The sequence below is a fragment of the Cryptotermes secundus genome, unplaced genomic scaffold, assembly GCF_002891405.2.
Source record: "Cryptotermes secundus unplaced genomic scaffold, Csec_1.0 scaffold2355, whole genome shotgun sequence".
Taxonomy (NCBI): Eukaryota; Metazoa; Arthropoda; class Insecta; order Blattodea; family Kalotermitidae; genus Cryptotermes; species Cryptotermes secundus.
Window position 1 is genome coordinate 47,390 of NW_019735496.1, and position 18,402 is coordinate 65,791.

General features: G+C 37.6%; 1 pseudogene; it reads left to right on the plus strand.

The window, feature by feature from the left end:
* The first annotated feature begins 669 nt into the window (after positions 1-669).
* LOC111869496 overlaps positions 670-18,402 on the plus strand; it is a 46,404-nt pseudogene continuing 28,671 nt past the window's right edge.

The window sequence follows — 18,402 nt, forward strand, 5'->3', positions numbered from 1 at the left end:
ATTTACATATTTAAGATTTTCAAGATTCATTATATTGCTTCAGATATTTTATTATGTTGGCCATATTATTGTGTTCAGCAATGAACTTATGAACACACACACACACACACACACACATATATATATATATATATTATACTTTCAAGGTTCATTATATTTGTTCAGTTAATTTATTATTTTGGAAACATGAGCATGTTTCAGATCATGAGGCTTGTAAGACAAAGACAAAAACAACTCCGTACAATGTGACTATTTAGTTTTACCACTTGAAAACTCAGCACCCTTACATGTTTCGATCCTTACGGATCATCTTTATAGGAAACATCAATACTTGTTCGGAAACCACTATCACAATAGGTGTTCTGAGTGCTAAATAACATACACACACACACAATGCCTGGAATACACAATATACACAATATTCAACTTTTCACAATCACAGCAGCCTTCCTGGTATTAAAACTTTGTTGTTTAAGTAAAAATTTTATAAATCATGCAGGTTCGTGTCAGTTCTCCTATCGTCTTTCTTGGAGAGGGCTGAACTTGTGCCGCCTGTCTATCCTGTGAAAGAGATTCTTAGTATCGTCCGTGTTTGTTCGTTGGGATTGTAACATTACGGTATTAAGATTGTAATTCACAGTTTAGTAAATAATAATTTGATTTGTAGTAGTGCTGCCCATATCTTGTAGATTTGTGTATGGGAATGGAATACGAGTAGTGATGCAGTTGAAAAGTGATTTACTGCCCTAGTTTTGTAGGTTATGTCACTAATTAGAATACTTTTTTCAGCATTCGTTACTTAATAGAAAAGAAAATGCACGTGCTGATAGCATATGGAGCTATGCTTGGGGAAGAATGGAAAAGAAAGGCAATGAAAATGACGACGGTGAAGGATTAAGGTATGCAGTTGTGATTTTTCCCAGTCCAAATTCCCATTTTAGTATGAATGTGTAAGCAAATCGTTCATATCACTTTCTCTTTAATTCTGTGTGTTTAGTGCTGTTTTTTCCTTGTACTTCCTACATAGCAAATTAACAATAACAACAAGGTGCAAATGTGTACTAAGGACAAAGTGTACAGTGCAATGGTCTCCACATATAATAAGTGTTACCTGATGATAGCTCATGTGTGGCCTAACCATGTAGCAGCGACATTGAATGTACATAGTTAATGACATTTTAAAATATTTAACAAACACATTTTAGTGAATCAAATATATTTTAGTGTCTTTTAAGAAAGGATTGACTTTGTTGCATTAGAGATGGACTACTTTATAATTTAAAATAATTTACTTAAGCAGAAAGAAATTCAGATTAAAAATTCTTAGCTGTGAAAGATTTTCACTAGACCACTGCAACCCCATAAGCTATTTGTGGATCTGAGAAATTCATCCCTAACTTATCGCAGAACATTCTCACATAGTCAGAAGAATCAGTGCTTAAGAAAGAGCTTAATTTTGCAGTAACAAATAATGTCTAATTTGGACATGGTATGTGTGGCTGAATGTGCAAAGTCCAAGTTCCCCCTGCCTTTTGTATGAGTTCTGTTGTAGGATTCGATGTGTGTTGGAAAAATCAAAACCATTGACATCAAACCTAACTAGGAAGGGATCTATGATGATGAAATCTCTTAAAGATAACAGGGATATAAGAATTCTACAGGCTGACATAGGAAACTGCACAGTAGTGTTGAATGAGTCCACATACAAGGAAAAGATGTCCAGTCTACTAGAATCAGGGGTTTATGAAGTTCTACATAAGTTTGCCATGTCTCAAATTGAAAAGAAGATGTGGTAGGTTCTTACCAAGCGCAAAACTGTCCATCCTGCTACCTTGAAATGTAAACTAAGACCTTACCATAGTAAACCACTTCTCCCTGATGGACCTCTGAAGGTACACGAACCTGACATTCCACTTAGACCGGTAGTTAGCCCTGTTGGCTCTCCCAGTTATTCTGTAGCAGATTTTCCCCATAAGATCCTGAGCCCTCTTGTTGGCAGTACAGACTCAGAACACTTCATAAAATTAATACAGGAGATTAACCTTCAAAACGAAGACTGCCTTGTAAGTTTTGATGTTGTCTGTCTATTTACCATTGTACCAGTGGAAGAAGTCTTACAGGTCATAAGAAATAGACTCAGCATAGATCCTTTTTTTCCCCAGAATGTTTACTTATGTACGTTGAAGACACAAGAATTACTGGACATCTGTTCAGCGACTGCATACTTAGAGTTTGAGGATAGATTATATTAGCAAAATGAAAGCATGGCAGTGGGAAATTCACATTCTCCAGTGGTCAGTAATATATTTATGAAACACTGAGGAAATAGCACTGGATACAGCAGACCCCAGACCCACTAAATGGCTCAGATGCGGCAACACCACATTCGTACAGTGGCTACATGGACCAGCAAGATTGCAGCACTTTCATCAACACTTCTTCGGCAACCTTAGACCTATCGTCAAATTCACATGGGAGTTGAAGCTAATGATACTCTTCTGTTCTTGGATGTCTCGGTCATGAAGAGGGGTCATAATTTGGCCATGAAAGTTTTCTGGAAACCTACTCATATGGGTCATTATCTGTACTTCAAGTCGAACCACCCACATCACATGCATAGGGGAGTCATTTATGGTTTGATCACTCGAGCCATATGTCAGAATCAGAAGGGTTTCAAGAAGGATATTAACAACTTAAAGACATGACCTGATATTTAATGAACACCCACAAGAATTTGTTGACCCCATAATGAAGCCATTGAGAAGCAACCATCCTTCTTGAGATAGAATATACCATGGCATAGTCATTATCCAATATGTTAAGGGTATCTCTGGTAAAGTCAGATACCATTTCAGTGTCAGAACTATTTTCAAAACTAAACATACAATCCATGAGACACTGATGAAAACTGGACCAGTTAGAGGTGCCCTGCAGATGAAGCAGTGTGTGTACAATATTCCATGTGACTGTCAGATTTTATGTCAGCAAAACAAGGAGACTTTTAGAAATATGCATTAAGGAGCACCTGAACCAAGGTCTCCTTGAAAAATAAGTACCAAGAAGGCCACAAAATATTTTGGAAGGAAGCAAAGGTCTTGTAGACTGAACCAAACACCACCTATAGGAAATAGCAAGAGATCTGCCCACATGCCTCTGATAGGCCATCTGATTAGTCAACCCAGCTTGGACATCTCTCCCATCATTGCAGCAGAAGTTAGAAAACTGCTACTCTGTCCAGTACAGATTATATGTGAAAGTTGTGTTTTTTTAAGTTGGTACCATACAGAGAATTTGTCTCCTTAGTGATGACCTTTGATAGTACTTTGATTTTAAAAACAATAGCTGTGAAATAGTGCATGGAAGAAGATGCTAGGCCTAATGTGTGTGGAGTTTTTTTATGTTTTTAATTTTTGTCTTAACTGTCACAGATGGTTTTTGCTGTGCCTAAGTTATATATCCTGTCTCATATTGGTGCTGGTGTCTGGCGATAGAGACTAGCTTTATTGATGGTGGTCAGCAGAGTAGGCTTTCACTTGAAGACAGAGACAGAATCCAGGCCCAAAAACAGGACGATGGATAGTGTTCAGAAATACAGTAATTGTAAATGGTTTTTTGTGTGTGCGTGCATGCGTGCGTGTGAAATGCAGGATTTATTTGTAGCACCACTTAATATGTCAGTGAAATTTGCAGTGTTTTTGCTAGTCTTCAATGTGGAAAGTGTCGGTCATCATTTCCAAAATTTTGAAGGAAAGACTTCCTCCACAAGATTCTAACTGGCTGCAATGAGCAGACTGGTAGGTTACAATAATTTTCAACTTCCAGTTACAAACAGATAGCTAGCAACTGTCAGCCCTCAGAGACTCGGCTGCAACTTCACACCTCAGGCTCATTAATTTTCTGCTGGCATGCCTTCCACAAACTTTGTTGCATTACAGATGTAATACTTTACCATTTAAAATGGTGCCCCAATGCAGCAAGATGCTGAAATACAGGGCTACTATAAATGATTCATTCGTTTATAAAACGCATTATTTTCCAAAGCATTATACATACAAATATGATTGATATATAAAAAGACATAAACTCACCAAGTTTATATTGTATGCACCAGTTGGCAGCACAAGTTCAGTGCCTTTACAAAATGGTGACAAAGCAAGAAAAGAGTTTTTCTTTTGTGAGAAAACTGTGACTTGTACAGTTTACTTAGATATGTTGCCATTGTGGTTGTTTCCACAACTGGCTGCTGATTCCGGGGATTTTTTCTTCCAACAAGATGGGACACCCCCTCATTGGAACATCAATGTTCATCGCTACCTAAACAGTGAACTGTGGCATCGCTGGATTGGGCATGTTTGTGAGGATGACATAGCTCTGTTCTCTTGGTCCCCCAGATCACCTGATCTAACGCCTTGTGACTTCTTCCTTTGGGGGTACATTAAGGATCGTGTTTATGTACCCCCATTGCCAAGAACACTAGTAGAGCTGAGGAAACACATCTATGCTGCAGTGATGACCATTGATAGGATGATGCTACAAAATGTGTGGAACGAGCTCGACTACCGCCTGGACGTGTGTCATGTGACCCAAGGGGCACACATAGAACATTTGTAGAGTGTGAAGAAAACTTGGTGAGTTTACGGTTCTTTTTTTATATACCAGACATATTTGTACGTATAATGCTTTGGAAAATATAGCGTTTTAAAAACGAATGAATCAGTTATAGTAGACCTGTATAATAGAACACCGCATGTTACTCTTTGACCCTGGGTTATGGACAAGATTCTTTGTAATATGGTGTGAAAATGATGATGATGATTTGTACTTATAGAGATTCAGGTGGTGCAGAAGAATCAATGGATTATATTGTGACAAGGCCCGTAGATGAGTTAGTGAAGGTCTGGACATTCAAGAATGATCGTCTAGAGCCAAAACACAAGCACTTGGAGTTGTCTCACTTGCAATAAATTCAGACAGTACAAGTAGAAGTACAGTCATTCTATTGTTAACATCTCTCCTCATCATTGACATTGAAAGGGCAGCTGTTATTTATGAGAATGCACAATTCTGTGCCATTCATCATGAACGATTTGCAGGATTTTATTTCCTGCTTGTGTAGCAACGAGGTAAGTGGTCAGTACTGTCACATGTTGGGTGTATGACGCGACAAATAACTTCGCGCCATCTTGGATGTAGCGAATTTATTGCACACTCACTCTTACACTTACACAGTTTACAATATCCAAGTACTGCCATCTGCAGTATCACAATTACTTCTCCTGCTGGAGTCCCTGCCACGCACTCGATACAACTCACTCATAGCTGCTGGACTTCCACTGGCCTCGGCGACTGCTGGATTTCAACTCTCTCAGTGACTGCACGATCCACACACTCTTACACCTAGTCACGCACACTTCAACTGCACCGAATGCTCCAAATACTAACTGGCTTCAGCAGTTGCTACATTTCAACTGTCGGAGCACACTGTACACTGGCTTCTGTCTGACAAATACTGCTTGTTATGTAGCTTCCGCAGTGTCAACACAGAAAACAGTTACGTGATAGCTACCACTGTTGTGTCACCTCATGTTTACAGGCGTTGCTGATGAACGCTGCCGAGAGTTGTTTATTGCTGAGTAGTAACCGTGGTGTCCCCTGTTACATCACTGTGGGAAGTGCTGTTATGTCACCACAGGGGGAGGGGTGTTTACTGAGCGTTGCGTAGTAATGGAAGGAGTGGGGTATGTGATGTCACTCGCAGAAATGCAGAGTTCACGTGACCCCTACTTCCTGTTGCACCATCCACATCACAGTACAGATGATGAGCAATGAGTGTTGAGATGAGAAGGGTCACTTCAAGGGAAATGATTGTTGAGTATACAATTCTTTATTAAGTCCATCACAACACAACAGTACAGTATTCAAGGCTAAATTAGCTTTGCTACATGTTTCGGCTATTCGTAGCCATCATCAGGCAAATACATGATCATCATATTTATGCACTACTGAACTGCAGTTGTGTATAGAATCTGGATACTTAACAGTTATCATATTATAGAAAACATGATATAAAAATTACAATGAAGTATAAACTTATTATAAAATATTGTTTTGCCATAAAATAGGTTAAAAGCTATTCATGTGATAATCTGTATTGTCAAGTCAGTCATTCCAATCTTGTATTTTCCCGTGGATGATGGTATACGTACATACATACATCAGTGTTTCAGAATATTCATAAGTGTGTGACCAGCACTGAATATAAAACTTGTCAAACAACAGTTACAAGACAATCACAGACAGAATTGCAGAGACATCAGTTCGATCATAGTTAAAATGTAAACTGGATACCTCGATTAAATAGATACAATGTTACACGTACAACTATACCAACAAGATTATTAACAATACATAATAATTCTTCCTACTCATATATACATATGCATACAATAAAAACTACAATTTTCACATATTTAGATATAAAAATTGCACAGTAATATGATGAAATATACATAAATAAACATATTTCTGACTATAAATCTTTACAATAAGGCAAAAATTCATCAACTGAATAAAACGAATTATTGATTAATATTTCTTTTAGTTTTCCTAGGAAAAGTTTCCTGTCTTGTACCAAATCTCTTACTTAGAGAGGCAAACTGTTGAAAATTTTAGCACATATAACTCCTTTTTGCCTTACTGCTAAATGTGACTGTAATACAGTAAAACCTGTCTTAAACGGAATCTCAAGGGACCAGAAAAATTTTCCGCTGAAGCCAGGTTTCCGTTTAATCAAGGTATACTATAATAACGAAACCAGGACATAAACGTATTTGAGACAAAACAAAACAACATGCTCATTAATTTATTCACACTATAATCATTGAACACATGCAGACATTACACTTAACAGAAAAAAATTGCAGTACTCACTTTTTATAATTTTACCAGAATTCTGGCAGAGTTTTTTGCACGCAGTTTACTCTCTTGGCTGTCTGACTTTCCACAAACACTTTAGCTTGAGAAATTAGAGTAAGCATGTCTGAATCATTGCATTGCATGGAAAACTCCTGCAGTACCTTTAAACTGTTGACAGAATCCTGATAAGTCTTCACTCTGCACTTTTCTTCTTCTATCACAATGTCATTTTTCTCTTCTTCCTCTTCCTCCTCCTCCATTCCTTTTCGATTTTCTCTAAAATTCTCAACTAATACATCAATATCCATTGTGTCTGGTTCTGTTTGCACATCTTTGTCTATGTTGATGTAGTCCTCAGCATTGCAGTTACTGAAAGCAGCTTCATTCATGCAATGTTGTAAGTCCTTCTGGTCATTCTCATTTTCTACACTAGGAGTAACTTCTACCGTAGAAAATCCTGCTCTTTCGAAACACTTTGTCACAGTTTCTGGTAACAACTTCTTTATTGCTTGACTTATCGAAATAACTGCATCTAGAACCGAGACAGTTCTTGCAAGTTCAGAGGCGGATGATGTAGAATCTATTTTGACGAGCAAAGATAGCATTAGTAATTTACGATAATGGACCTTATTCCGAACGATGCCCTGATCCATTGGTTGAGAAACACTAGTGGTGTTTGGAAGGAACCAAGCAAGTCGCACGTTGGAAAGTTCGATATGGGGGTGGCATGTTGCATTATCCAAGAACAACAAAACATGCCGGTTTTGCATTTTTATTCTACCATTGATGGCCGATAACCATTCCTCCATGTTCTGTGATGTCATCCATGCCTTTTTATTGGATCTCCACTCAACAGGAAGTTTCTGTATGTCCATGTTTCGGAAGCGTCGTGGCTTTGCTGCCTTGCCAATCACTATGGTTTTCTCCATTTCACCTGACATAAAACCACGTAGAAAAACAGTCGATCTTTCTTTGCACAGTTTTCCTCCCAAACATTTTTCACCTTTCAGGTTCATATCCCTCAATTATGGATGGCAATTTAGCTTCCCACTCCTCAATGGTCTCACTATTTATATCACTTGATTCACCACAAAGTTCATTAAAAACTATCCAATGTCTTTTGCGAAAACTCTCCAGCCATCCATCAGATGCTTTGAATTCAGTCTTCCTCAGTATTTCAGCAACTTTTTTAGCATATTCCTATATCATAGGACCCGACAACCGGTGATTTTTCGCCCTGACGCTGACAAGCCACTCCCACACTATTTCATTAACGTCTTCGTTTGCAGTTTTCTTAAGTTCTCTTTTTATTTTTCCATTAGCACAGGTTTCCCACCACCTCAAAATTTCCGTTTTCTTCTTTAGAAAATCATACACTTGAGTTTTACCGATGTTAAACATCTTCATGATCTGCTTAACAGACAATAATCTCGTGCACTTGCATGAATCACTTTTAATCTTGTGTTAAGATCAAGCACAACTCTTGTCTTTGTAGCCATGATGACAACTGCTAGACTAAAGTAAAACTGTAGGCCTAGAGCCCTTACTGAATACAATTTCCAGAAGGGGAAAACAATTCTGCTGAATCGCAATGCAGTTAGTGCAGTACTGTTAGAAGCTTATTTTAAAGAGTTAGGGAAAACAAAATTCTGTAGAGTATATAGGATGCCTAAAATTATTCTAAATGATGCATTCCGGAAGACTGGAAATTTTCGGTATAAAGGCTTATTTTGATTTCCATTGTCCGCGTTAGACAGTTTCCATTTAATCCAGGTTATTTAACATCTTTTTCAGCCCCAAAGTCAAGGGACCTGAAAATATTTCCGTTTAATAACGGGTCCGTTTAAGGCAGGTTTTACTGTACATGTAGATTCTCTCTATGTCTTGTAGTTTTATCATGGATTGCATTGTTAATAAAATACTCTAGATTACTTATCATAAAAATCATCAAAGATAATATATATTGGGAGGCCAATGTTAATATGTTTAGTTTTTTGAATACCGGCCTGCATGTATCTCTTTGTTTCAATCCCATCATCACCCTAACAATTGTCTTCTGTAAGATAAAAATCTTCTTAGCATCTGGTGAGTTACCCCAGAAAACTATCGCATACCTCATGACTGAATGAAAATATGCGTGATATATCGTCATAAGTGTTTCAATATTACTACACAACTTCATATTTCTAAATGCGAAGCATGCCTTGCCCAATCTGGGTAACATTAATTTAACGTGTTTTCCAGTTTAAAAACTTATCTATTTCAAGGCCCCAAAATTTGATATTCATTGCATCATATAATACCTCATTTTTATACTGCAATTGCATTGGCATATTTCCATGATTAATTGTTTCGCATTTTAACACTTTAGTTTTCTTCATATTTAAAGACAGGCCATTACTTGTAAACCAAAGGTTTAGGGAATTTAACACATGTCTGGACTTTGTTTTATTTCCTGGATATTATCACCTGATACTAGTATGCTTGTATCATCCTCATACAACAATAACTTGAGATTAGTATTTAGACCTTGTGATAAATCATTAATATATAACAGAAACAGCAAGGGACGCAATATTGATCCCTGCAGCATTCCATATTTAATAGTTTTCCAACCAGAATAAATTTTCCCTTTCTAACTATTGTACAATTCAACTCTTCGTTTCCTACCCTCCAGATAGGACTTAAACCACATTGTAGTTTTACCACCGGTACCATAGACAACCAGTTTGCTCAGAAGAATATCATGAATGACACAATCAAATGCCTTTGTTAGATAACAAAAAATTCCTAATGTTTGTCTACGTTGATCTAAGGTTTTTAAGATATGATTAGTGAAGGTGTAGATCGCCATTTCTGTATTCCTAATTTCCCTAAAGCCAAACTGTTCAGATGGAATTATATTATTTGTATATATGTGCTGCTTTAGCCTATTTTACATTACTCTTTCAAGCAACTTAGAAATAGTTGTCAACAGTGATATTGGTCTATAATTTGACATATCTGATTTCTCACCTGTTTTATATATAGGTCTTAATGACGCATATTTCAGTCTTTCAGTATAGATACCCTATATATTCTAGACTTTTATATGCTAAATTGTTTGGAGGTCCATGGAGTATAGTTTTGACAGTAATTGTTTGGTCGGTGCCTCATCATACGATGTATCTTTGTCCGTTTTGTAGGGAATAAAAAAAAAGGGAAAGAGATTGTTGAGTATTTATTTAGTCACAAGATTGTCACTGCATGTAGGTACTGTCTCATTTTGTGTGAACAAAGTGAACTTAAATCTCTCCCTTCATGTCAAGTTTGACATGTTAGCCATATAGACTCATGTTACAACAGCATTTCGCATTAATGTGAAGTAAATATTTAATGTAAGAATTTAAAGTTGTGTTAGATAAGAACAGAAATATGAACACATTCTGGAAGGTCACCATATGTTGCATTATTTAATTAATGTGTGTCACATACAGGCATGCTAATTTTGTGTTTATGGGTTTTCAGGCTGTTTTCTTGTAGATTGTGACATTGTGGAGTCTTGTAGGCAGTGTGGGAACATCCCACATTATCATGCATTTTCTGCAACGCACACTCTTCACATTACTTTTCACCATAACACGCTAACCAGTCAAATTGGTCCAAACGTTCGCATTTATACTGCGCTCGCTGCTAGCCCGCATCTACATCATTACGCGCGCTAGCCAATCAATTCTTCCTCCTCAATTTCGAGTTTCGCTCCGCCCACCGAGCAGTGTATAAAAAGGAGCAGCCTCGAACCAGCAAAATCAGTCGATCATCAGTCTACGATCAAGCCACACCAAGCAACATCAGCCAGCAGGCTTCGTCGCCAGCGCTTGGTCTTCGGAGGCATCGGCAGGCTGCGTCAGGCACAACTGCCTCGGCCCTCCGGCTCTCTCACACCTGACTCACTGGGGCACCTCGCCTGGACTCGCCGGTAGTCGTGTCCCTGTCCGACCCACTGGGCATCTGGCATAGCCACTGCCTCAGCACTCCTACGACCGCGCTCAAGGACTAGCCTTTCACCAGGAGCCTACGACCGCGCTGTGTTAGCCATGCAACTCCAATTCACCTGCTGCATGGCGACCAAGCAACCTCCAGCAACGGCCACACTGCGGCCAGTCCACTCACCGCAACTAACCTCTCTCCCTACCGGCACGCGCCGCGCTACCTCACCGGTCAAGCATCTCAGCAACCACGGACCTTTTCAGGACCAACAAACTGTTCCGAAGAAGTGGGTTGTCATCGGAGTAATGACAAAACTACATAAGACCCCACAGCAGATAATAACATTTTGAAGGAGTATGCTGCCTTTGCCTGTAGATTTGAAGTGAGGAACGGCCCCAATTATATTGGTAGTGGTGGTAACTCAGGTCCAAGGGGGAGGGTAAGAAAATTGAACCCAGTCTGAACCAGGACATATGGTAGGCAGGAAAGCAGCACTTTCATGGTTCCAGTATTGTTTTTATATTATCACAGGAGAGAAATGAAATTGTGAGGAAAGGGTTCTGTTTCCAGGGCCACAGTACTGTTTTGTGTCACAGGAAGGAAAGTGAAATGTAGACAAGTGATGGCCTTTTCAGGGTGCCTGTATGTGAATCGTAGAAGGAAAAATTGAGAATTGGGAAAAGATGGCCCTTTTCAAAGCTCTTGTTGACAGACAGTGGCAAGTGAGAAATCATCCCTTTCTTTGTGAGTCCACATAGGGGAGTACATGTCTTGTCTTTGCAGAGACCCTTCTTTGTTCTGTCCTTCAGGGAGTGGATGAGAGGCTTCAGTAGCCTGCTGAAGGAGGACCTATCCTCCCTGTTTATTCACAGTTCATTTTTGTCTCGTGACAGAATACAATATTGTAATGTGATGGCTGAAAGCCAGAGTGGACATCCATTACTGAGCAATGGACCAGAAATCACATTCCTGTTACTTGTAGCAGCAAAGGAGTCATTGCCTAGGTACCAGGTTGCTAAACACAAGATTCCCATGACAACCAGCAGGGCAACAGAGGAACTGTTCAGTGTTGTGTCTTCTATGCAGGCTGTGAGGCATTTATAAAAGGCAGTGTGTTCGTGAATTCAAGTAATAGATCAGAGGAATAGAGATTGGAGATTCATGAGAGTAGAGACCAGTCAAAGATTCAGGCAGAAGTGACAGATTCGCAAGACAAACCCCAATATTTGTGCTGTTATAATCACTCTATAATTGTATAGAATTAGAGCACATCATGAATGACATGATGTGCTGATCCGTGACTCATTGTAAGAATTTCAGCTATTTCATCGACTGACACTTGGCGATTCTCCATCACTAGGGCTTCAACTGCTGTAATAGACTCAGGGGTCGCAACTCTGTGCACCTGACCTGAGCGAGGAGCATCTGCCACAGACGTCACACCATTTCTGAATTAACTACTCCACTCGTACACTTGCTGCTGTGACAAACATGCATCAGCATACTGAACCTTCATCTGTCGATGAACTTCAATCGATTTACGCCTTCACTGATCAAGAACAAATTACAGAACATGGTTCTTCTTTCGTGCATGTACGTAGTGGAGCAGCCATCTTCAAACCAGCATCGTGATGGCGTTCTGTTGGTTCTGTTTGTCTGCATTATACTGCCACCTATAGGATACTCTTGTAACATGTCTGCCAACTTATAGGACAATGTCGTGATATTTTGAATTTTTATCTCAGTTTTAAGGTTTTCATTTGATTCACCTATGTATGTGAGTAGAGAACTTATGTATGAAGACATTCTTGCAGTGTTAAATCTGTACTATATCATGCTGCTCTCATAAATGATAAGATACAGCATCATTCAGCAATTATATCATCATATTAATCATATTTTTGGTTAGCCATTAGCAGCCAGAGAAAGAGCTGCTGTTAAAACTCAAGTACAAAGTCTGGGAGGAAACAAGATGATGTGTAATAGGGCTGTTGAGTGTTATGTATGACAGTGATTCTCATGTGCGTTAGATATGTTTACAGCCCTGCAGAGCAACTAAAAGTGCTGCATCTGCCTGTCTATTTGCTTGTATGTATGCAGCAACGTCTGTCCAATTTTTCTGTTAGCACTCTTTTTTTTTTGTTTGTTGTTGGAAGTAAAATGAGCTTATGGCTTGGTGTCTTATGACATTACAAAGGCTGCATCACAGAAACATTCAAACAAAAGTAAGGCTAAGAATTGGCCATGCCATAGCTCAAGCGGTTAGTTGCTGGCTTCCCACCACGGCGGCCCTGGTTCGACCCCAAGTCTGGTCAAGTGGGATTTGTGGTGGACAAAGTGACACTGGGGCAGATTTTCTCTGAGTACTTCGGTTTCCCCTGCCAATCTTCATTCCACCAATTGCTCCATAATCACCCTCACCTGTCATCTGGGGCTGGTACAATAGGCCAGAAGTGGCCGCAGTACAAGGGACCTAGTCCCACCCCACTAGCAATAAAAAAAGACTAAAAATTTATAATGCTATTATTCTGAAATGATGGCAAATCAGACAACTGTTTTCATTTTCTGGTCCAAATTATCTCCTCAATATCCCTTAAAAATTTTAGCTGTAGGACTTTGAATCACTCAGTATACCTTGGTTTCTTTACAGTTTCAGTAAGTATCTACTAACATTGAACAGGTGGATGGTAATTTAATGTTTGTTTATTTTAGTCCTAAATATTCAATTCATCTAAAATAAGGCACTTCAGATGTACAGAAATCACTTCCCTTTTTTATATTAATTACTAATTACATATACTTTTTTATGAGTGATTTGAAAATCACGGATGTTACCATGTACTTATAAGTAAACTTAGGATTGAATTCCATCAAGTGCAACAGTGTTTTTTACTAATGAAATAGAACTTTTGCTTGTTTCTATTATTTTCACTTCTACGTGGGTCGAATGATAAGTAAGAATCAGTGTTCAATCTAACCCTGCTTTATTAAGACAGACATTTTGATACACGTAGAAGTGAAAATAACAGGTTATGGGCCCAGGATCATATAATTGATAAGTATAAATGGTAAAAAGTGAAAGTGTTATTTAAAAGTGATCCCTTGGACTGACACCACCACCAAGACAAAGAGACAAGTTTCATCATGGCCACTCCAAAGCCCTGCATGAATATTGATAAGCCTAAAGGATGGGAAAATTATAGAGAATGGTGCTTTGATATTCAGAATGTTCTAGTGATTGAAACTGTGTGGGCAGCAGTCAGTGGATATTCTGCAGAAGATGCAACTCCCGCATCCCTCAAGAAACAAAAGGACAAGAAAGCCAGAGCCATCATTTGTCTGACATTGGAGCCCCAAGTTAAATCTTACATTGTCCAGACAAGTACAGCAAAGGAAGCCTGGGATGCGTTGGAAAGAACATTCAAAGATCAGGGTGTCAATAGTTGGATAAGTATTTTTTAACTGATTTGTGCTCTTTGAAGCTTGAGGACTATAAAAGTAAGCAGGAATATGTTAATGCCTTCATGTCAGTAAATCTTAGATTAGTCTCGATGGGCAAAAAGAAATAGAAGATGAGCTATTAGCCGCTTTAATGTCAAAGGGTTTAACTAAAGAGTATTATCCCATGTGTATGGCACTCGAAAATTCCAATGTGACTTTGACTAGTGAGTTCATTAAATCTAAGCTATTGCAAGATACTGAATTTTGTAAAAATGCAAATTCAGGTTCAAAACTCATTCTCCTCTTCATGTAAGGAAATAAAGTACGGTGTTCCTCAGGGTTCGGTTCTGGGACCTCTTTTATTTTTTAATGTTTATAAACGATTTGCCTAAAGCTGTTCATGAAGCGAAAGTTGTTTTATTTGCAGATGACACCAATATACTAATTATTGACAAAAATCTTAAATCTTTAAATGATAAAACTATAGTTTCTATGCATCAATTAGAAAATTGGTTCGCGGTAAATCATCTTATTATTAATATTGAAAAGACAAAAGCACTCTTTTTTCAGGGACGTGGTCCCCGTCAAATTGATAAACCGGAACTTTATTTGAATAATAAGAAAATAACATACACAGCTAATTTAAAATTTTTAGGTATATATATTACAGAGAATTTAAGTTGGTCCTCTCATATTCACCATTTAGTTCAAAAATTAAACAAAACCATCCATCTTATCAAATCCTTGAGATTTGGTCAGTCTTCCAATTTTGAGAAGTTTGTATTTTGCGAAATTTGAATCTTTATTGAGATATGGTATTATTTTTTGGGGCTGTGGTCAAACGGACATTCAAACTGTTTTTAAAATCCAAAAAAAATGTTTAAGACTGATCAAAAGAGTCAATAACAGGATATCGTGTAGAGAATTTTTTGGTGAATTTAAAATTTTAACCATAACTTCATTGTATATCTTTGAGACGTTGTGTTTTTTAAGGAAAAATAGGATATATAACATCTCGTATTCAGATGTGCACGGTTATAACACAGTACATAAGCAGAATTTGTATGTCCAACCATGTAACACCTTACGTTGTAAAAGGAGTGTGATTAACATGGGAATAAGATTGTATAATAACTTGCCCTCTCAAATAAGAAATATTCAAGAGTTCAAGGTTTTTAAGCATCAATTAAAGGATTACTTGTTGTGCAAAGCTTTTTATTCCCTTCAAGAATATTTTTACAAGAATTAGCTTAATAATAGAACAAAGATACTTAGGTAATTTATTTTAGCTATTGCATGTAATTTATAGTTTAGCTTTTTTTTGCCTTATTATACTCATCCACTGTTTTATCATATTTAAAGGATTTATTATGTTATTTTTCTATGGTTTTTTATATTATTAGTCATTTGATGTGATGTTTAATCTCATATATTTTTTTAAAAAACTGACTTGTCCAATTGTACATAATGTAACAGTTATGGATGTTAAATAAATCAATCAATCAATCAGTCTGTCCAGAGATAAGTTTAAACGTAAACCACCAAAATGTCAAATTTGTGGTAAGCTAGGCCATATAAACAAAAAACTGTTGGTTTAAAGATAAGGCTAAGGCAAACAATAATAATCACAACAACCAACACAACCAGAATCTTAAGGGCACTCAGTCTTCTAAATCAGTTAATAGTACTGATGAAAATAAAGAACGATCCAATCAAAGGTATAATGAAAATGAATGGAAAAATAAGACCAGTAAAAAATCCAGGTATGAGGTATCTGCCTATCATGTTAAAATTAAGGCTGATACTTGGGTAATAGACTCTGGTGCTTCACACCACATGACTGGAAATAAGACTATTTTGCAAAATTATAAAACACATGATTCTAAAGAGAAATGAGATAAGGCTTGCTGATGATAACATGTTAACCAGTGCAGGTTTTGGTGATGTAAAACTTGTGAATGACAATTTTAGCCATATCTCAGATGTATTGCATGTATCAAAATTGTCTACAAATTTGTTATCTGTGAACTCAGTTGTAAACAAGGGTGTCATTGTGTTATTCACCAAAGACTGTTGCAGTTTATATGATTCTGGTGATTTTGAGGTAACAGGCAAAGTTCTTGCCAAAGCATATCCAAAAAATTGGATTAATTGTTTAAATACCAAAGGTAACTTTACCCAATCTGCAAATATTGCAACTAAAAATAAGATTAATACCAAAGAGAATAATGACAAATGTGAGAAATCTTGCACTAATATTGTAAAGAATGAACAAGTTGCAAGTACCCAGCTAATTGATGAACAACTGTTGTGGCATAGGCGTTTGGGGCATTTAAATAGGGTTAGCATGCGGTTGATAAAAAAGGTTTAGCTAGTGGCATTGATTTTCAGGAACAAGAAGATCAGTCAAAGAAATGTGTTCCATGCCTGGAAGGCAAGATGACAAAGAAGCCTTTCCTACAATCAAGGAACAAACGGTCAAAAAGGATACTTGATCTATTACATTTATATCTGGTTGGGCCATTTGAAGTTCCCTCTTATGGGAATGCTAATAATTTTTTTACTGTTGTGGATGATCATAGTAGAAAGATCTTCATTCCTTTCTTGAAACAAAAAGGTGACACATATGAAGCCTTTAAAGAATTGTAACTTATTTATTGGGCTGTCACAACACAACAATCAAAGAACCTCAGGGACAACGCCCAGATACAGTTCACCACATGTTTCGGCCACTAGTGGACATCCTCAGGTGAATACACTTCAACAAACGTACACCACTGAACTGCAGCACGTAAAGTCAGATACAATATCGTAAATCATTTAAGACAATTAAAATAAGAATATAAAATATAGGTTATTCAAAACCAATAAAAGTCTTGTATAAAAACCAAAATTAAAACCTGATTGATGTTTTATAACATCAAATCAGTCGGTTCCATCTCGCATACACATCCATAGACAAATAGCAAATTACGATGTTTCATTATAAAATTGTAAGGGAGGCCCAACAATTAATCGTAAATAGGATTAAACATTTCTGTAAAATTATCATTAAGTTGTAAACATTGCTTGCTAATTTCATAAATGTAAAATCTTTCATATGTGTCTAAAGTACGGCCTTTCTTGCCGATATATAAAATTTACGATTTAGTAATTGATACACTCAAAACATAATATACAGCTAAAACCTTTTCCCACCCCCACCCCTCAATATTTCTTCCGCATTCCTTCTTTCCCCCTCCCACCCTTACCTTGACTATCTCCTACACCACCAAATCAGTCGTTGTTTACCTCCCATACATTACGTACAATTCTCTGCACAATGAGGCTCCAACTATTCCATAAGTAATTTACGTACTTTATACTTCAGTTTCAATATTAAGACAAATATTAGCTTAACAAACCTAATACTATTGTTATGGGTCCTGTTGGCGATTCAGAAAATACGGTAAACGTTGTTGCCCAGGGGGAGGGCGCTTCTGTACATAGTTAATGGTTAGCAAGCCTGATAACAACACAGGTTGTTTTGCCAGGTCTCCCAAATATCCTGGAAAATGTTTTGACATATATTACCAAAATGTCAGAGGTCTTAGGACTAAACAAGTCGAACTTTATGACAATATCTGCTCCACGGACTACAATATTATATGTTTAACTGAGACATGGCTTAACGACCTGTGTTACGATCATAATTTATTTCCTGACTGCTATACAGTTTTCCGTTCTGACAGGGCGTCTGTAAATAAGACACGTGGTGGTGGAGTTCTCACTGCCCTATCCTCCAAAATTCGCTCTTGTAAACGCAGATACGATTTAGAATCTTGCGATGAATGTGTATGGGTTGAAATCCCCACTTCAGACGGCCTCAACTTTCTCATTGGAAATCATTACTTTCCTCCTGACGCTAATCCTGAAAACATTGCTAATTACTTTCGTTTTTTAGAAAACAATCTGGATACCCATAATTTTCGAGTAATTATGGTTGGGGATTTTAATGCCCCTGGTTTCGACTGGAAAAGTGGTTTAGCTCTGCCCAATTCTCATTATTACTCGAAACTTAAGGGAGATGCGATCTAC